This window comes from Rutidosis leptorrhynchoides, chromosome 2, assembly GCF_046630445.1.
Source record: "Rutidosis leptorrhynchoides isolate AG116_Rl617_1_P2 chromosome 2, CSIRO_AGI_Rlap_v1, whole genome shotgun sequence".
Classification (NCBI taxonomy): Eukaryota; Viridiplantae; Streptophyta; class Magnoliopsida; order Asterales; family Asteraceae; genus Rutidosis; species Rutidosis leptorrhynchoides.
The window spans coordinates 298154443-298160556 of record NC_092334.1 but is presented as its reverse complement, the minus strand read 5'-3'; positions in this window follow the sequence as shown (position 1 = coordinate 298160556).

Genomic DNA, 6114 nt, shown 5'->3' with positions numbered 1-6114 from the left:
AACTGGAAGAAGAATCGGAACCGGAAGAAGAAATAGAACCAGTGGGGGAAATAATAAAACGGTTAAGTAGAAGAAAATCCGCAACCAACCGACCAAAGTTAATTATGGTCAACGGTGTTTCCTCCAAGGAAGCAAAGTATTGGGAGGATTACCAATTCTCCGATGAATCGGATCCCGACAAGGATTCCGATGATGTTATAGAAATTACCCCAACACAATTTAATAAGGCAAAAGTGAACAATAAGGGAAAGGGCATAAAAATAGAGAAATTTGATTCCAAACCCGATGAACTTTATATGTATCGTCAACACCCATATTTCTTAAGTTGTGACAATAACCTGGGAACCTCTAAACCACCAGGTTTTTCTAAACCAATGTGGAAAACGACGGCTCGTATTAGGGGAACATCATATATCGCTAGAAACTTGGCAAAACGAACCAAAACCGAAGAAGAAGAAACGAGCGAGTCGAAATAAGATAGTTGTATTCGTGTGGTGTAATATATGTAATATAGTGTGCTTATGCTTTATGATATATGTAAAAATTGCTTGTATTAATAAGTATTTTTTTTATGAATCTAACTCTTGTCTATTTTACAGTATAAAAACACAAAATGGATAGACAACCCAATATTTTAAGAGACCTACCTAGAGACATGATTGATGAAATCTTGTCTAGAGTCGGTCAGAATTCCTCGGCACAACTATTTAAGGCGAGATCAGTTTGTAAGACATTCGAAGAACGTTCTAAGAATGCCTTGGTTTATAAAAGGCTTTCGTTCGAAAGATGGGTGATATCACATTGGGAAATCCATAAGTTACGATGTGTTTACTTTGATTCATATATTGTGAGGAACCCAAATGCTATTTTATGCAACGGGTTAAGAAATTATTTTGACTCAATATATCTGAATATAGGACTTCGTGATTTAGAAAAAGCGACTAACATGCAACATAAAGAAGCATGTTATGTTTACGGGTTAGTAATGTTCGCTTCTCACCAAAGTGAGAACAAGAACATCGGGCTACAACTATTAAACAAAACGTTCCCACAAGTGACGGAGTCGGTAATTGGGGTAAGAAATGAGGTTTTTAGGTTATTACGAGACTGTTGGTCATTACGTAACCTTCATCCTTTTGACGACATTACAACACATTGTCTTACTATCGGTCACAAAGGTTATGTTCCACAAAATCAAGGATGGGAAGTGGTATTAGTAAAACCAGAATGCATGACTTGTTTCTGGACGTATGAATTACGTGTCTTTATTGCCTTTGCTGAACGCCTTATTTATTAACTAGAATTATCTTTGCAACTACTTTGTATCAAAGTTTTATGTGCTATATTTCATGCTATATATAAAATAGCGGTATTGTAAGTTTGCAAGTTATTGTATAAATGCTTGAATATGATATATATATATATATATATATATATATATATATATATATATATATATATATATATATATATATATATATATATATATATATATATATATATATATATATATATATATATATATATATATATATATATATATATATATATATATATATATTTTGTTTTTTGTTTTTGTGATTAGTTTTTCCTTTAGAATTGTAGTAGTTGAAATGGTATGTTAGTTACTAAGTATGAACTTAACGGGTATGTACTACCCGAATTAAAGAGTATAAAACGCTAATATGAAGAAAGAGCTTTTATAAATAAGTTCACATTATGCTACGAAATACTATTGACTACTCTTGATATTCTATATGATTAACTCGTTTCATTTGACTATTTTGAAGGAAATGGTACCGACTACTCGACACACCTTGAATATGAGCGAAGAGGAATTTCGTGCCTTTCTTTCTTCAAACATAGCCGCAGTACAGGCTGCGCTACATACCAACAATAACCTTGGATCTAGCAGTACAAGAAATCGTGTAGGATGAACCTACAAAGAATTCACTGCCTGCAAACCTTTGAAATTTGATGGAACCGAAGGACCGATCGGATTGAAACGGTGGACCGAGAAGGTCGAATCGGTGTTTGCCATAAGTAAGTGTACTGAAGAGGACAAAGTGAAGTACGCTACGCATACCTTCACAGGTTCTACGTTAACATGGTGGAATACCTATCTAGAGCAAGTGGGACAAGATGATGCTTACGCACTACCATGGTCAGCATTCAAGCACTTGATGAATGAGAAGTACCGTCCCAGAACTGAGGTCAATAAGCTCAAGACAGAACTTAGAGGGTTACGAACCCAAGGATTTGATATTACCACATACGAAAGACGATTCACAGAATTATGCCTATTGTGTTCGGGAGCGTTCGAAGATGAGGAAGAGAAGATCGACGCGTTTGTGAAAGGATTACCGGAAAGAATTCAAGAAGATATAAGTTCACACGAGCCCGCCTCCATACAACAAGCATGTAGAATGGCTCACAAACTAGTGAACCAGATTGAAGAAAGAATTAAAGAACAGACTGCTGAAGAGGCCAATGTGAAGCAAGTCAAAAGAAAGTGGGAGGAAAACAGTGATAAGAATCACCAATACAACAACAACAGCAATTACAACAATAATCGCAACAACTATCCCAACAATCGCAACATCAATCGCAACTACAACAAACGGCCCAACACTAACAACAACAACAACAACAACAACAACAGCAACTACAACAATCATCCCAATAACAATAATAACCGCAACAATAACAACAATCAGAAGCAGCTATGCCAAAGGTGTGAAAAGTATCACTCGGGGTTCTGCACCAAATTTTACAACAAGTGTAAAAGAAATGGTCATAGCGCGGCGAAGTGTGAGGTCTACGGACCAGGGGTTAACAGAACGAAAGGAACAAATGGTGTCGGAACGAGTAATGGCGGAGCAAGTAGTGTCGGAGCAAGTTATGCCAATGTAGTTTGTTATAAATGTGGAAAACTGGGCCACATTATTAGAAATTTCCCGAACCAGGAGAACACGAATGGACAAGGCCTTGGAAGAGTTTTCAATATTAATGCGGCAGAGGCACAGGAAGACCCGGAGCTTGTTACGGGTACGTTTCTTATTGACAATAAATCTTCTTACGTTTTATTTGATTCGGGTGCGGATAGAAGCTATATGAGTAGAGATTTTTGTGCTAAATTAAGTTGTCCATTGACGTCTTTGGATAGTAAATTTTTACTCGAATTAGCAAATGGTAAATTAATTTCAGCAGATAATATATGTCGGAATCGAGAAATTAAACTGGTTAGCGAAACATTTAAGATTGACTTGATACCAGTAGAGTTAGGGAGTTTTGATGTGATAATCGGTATGGACTGGTTGAAAGAAGTGAAAGCAGAGATCGTTTGTTACAAAAATGCAATTCGCATTATACGAGAAAAAGGAAATCCCTTAATGGTGTACGGAGAAAAGGGCAACACGAAGCTACATCTTATTAGTAATTTGAAGGCACAAAAACTAATAAGAAAAGGTTGCTATGCTGTTCTAGCACACGTTGAGAAAGTACAAACTGAAGAAAAGAGCATCAATGATGTTCCCGTCGCAAAAGAATTTCCCGATGTATTTCCGAAAGAATTACCGGGATTACCCCCACATCGATCCGTTGAATTTCAAATAGATCTTGTACCAGGAGCTGCACCAATAGCTCGTGCGCCTTACAGACTCACACCCAGCTAGATGAAAGAACTACAAAGCCAATTACAAGAACTTTTAGAGCGTGGTTTCATTCGACCAAGCACATCACCGTGGGGAGCTCCTGTTTTGTTTGTCAAGAAGAAAGATGGTACATTCAGGTTGTGTATCGACTACCGAGAGTTGAACAAACTTACCATCAAGAACCGCTACCCACTACCGAGAATAGACGACTTATTTGATCAACTACAAGGCTCGTCTGTTTATTCAAAGATTGACTTACGTTCCGGGTATCATCAAATGCGGGTGAAAGAAGATGATATTTCAAAGACTGCTTTCAGAACACGTTAGGATCATTACTGATGTCAAAGCTAAGGGGTATAAAATACTATTAAATTTTAGCAGAAAATACTATTAAATACGATACAATTTTACAAAAGATATTTATTATTTATTGAATGGATATACTTAAACCTTGCTACAACACTTATAGGCAGTGTATCTAATCGTACAGTAGTGTAGTTTTTAGTAAGACCGGTTCGTTCCACAGGGAATCTTTTTTAAACAAAGCTCAACGCTATATTGGTTTACTTTTATAAAAGTACAAATATATATATATATATATATAAATAATATTATTATTATAAAGGGGGGTTTTTACCGTTTAATGACCGGTTTGTCGGTTTTAAAACTTTAGTCGCAGTTAAAACCTAATGTAAAATATTAAATAAATAAAAGACTTAATTTAAAGCGTAAAATAAATAACGATAATGAAATTGCAATAAATAAAAGTGCGATAAAATAAAATTGCGATAATTAAAAAGTACGATAATTAAAAGTGCGATTAAATAACAATAAATAAAAGTGCGATAATTAGAAGTGAAATTAAATATAAAATAAAGGAAATTAAATATGAAATAAAAGAATTATGCTTATTTAAACTTCCGTAATCATGATGTTTGACGTGTTGATTTTAGTTTTATGCCCATGGGTTAATTGTCCTTTGTCCTGGATTATTTAATATGTCCATACGAATTTGTCCATAATAGTCCATCAGTCATAAATATAAAGAGCAAAAGCCTTCGTCAAATTATTCTTATTCCCGAAGTCAAATATTCCAACTAATTGGGGATTCGAATTGTAACAAGGTTTTAATACTTTGTTTAATGAATACACCAGGTTATCGACTGCGTGTAAACCAAGGTTTTACTACTTTGTTAACAATTACACCAATTACCCTTGAATGTAATTCACCCCTGTTTCAACAAGTTTATTAACTATTAATCCAGTTCTGTATCCGGTAAAATAAATAATTATTGGTATTTATAGATATCCCGCCCACCGTACCCAGTCAAGCGTATGTGGTTATATATAAATACGTCAAATTATAAGTTTGTATATTAAATTAACAAGGTATTGTTTAGTTAATATAAAACCCATTAATAGCCCATAGTCTAATTTCCACAAGTGTCGTTCTTTTGTCCAAACCCCAATTATGGTACAAAGCCCAATTACCCAATTTTAGTAATTAGCCCAACATCATGATTACTTCGGATTAAATAAGCATAATAATAACTTAGCTACGAGACATTAATGTAAAAAGGTTGAACATAACTTACAATGATTAAAAATAGCGTAGCGTTACACGGACAGAATTTCGACTTACACCCTTACAATATTCGCTAACATACCCTTATTATTAGGATTAAAATTAAAATTAAAATTAAAATTAAAATATAAATATAAATATATACGATATAGATAGAGAGATGGATGGATTTTTGGTAATTTTTGCGATCAGAACTCGTTTGCTTTTATAGGGATTTTGGACTTTTGGGGCTCCGCGACTCGCGGCCTATTTTGCCTTCAAACTCCGCGAGTCGCGGAGTTTACTTTTACAGCTTACCCATGTTTGGAGTCTTTCTTGCCGACGATTTATTATATATATATAATATATATATAATTAATATAATTAATTATATATTATATTATATTTATATACATAGTTAACTTGTAATTTTTAGTCCGTTGCGTCGAGCGTTAAGAGTTGACTCTGGTCCCGGTTCCGGATTTTCGAACGTCCTTGAGTACAATTTAATATCTTGTACTTTGCGTTTTGAATCTTGTACTCTTGTAATTTCGAGACGTTTCTTATCAATAATTTGAATCTCTTTGATTATCTTTTGTACTTTTGAGTTTTTTGGTCGTTTGCGTCTTCAATTCATCGAATCTGTCTTTTGTCTTCACCTTTTATTATTTAAACGAATATCACTTGTAAATAGAACAATTGCAACTAAAAGCTTGTTTTTCTTGAGGAATAATGCTATGAAATATATGTTCGTTTTTAGCATTATCAAATATTCCCACACTTGAGCGTTGCTTGTCCTCAAGCAATATCGTCTTGAAATACTAGAATCACTTCTTTATTCTTCACACTTTGTACATCAGTGATTTTCTATACGGCGGTATAAACAATGGTAGTAAC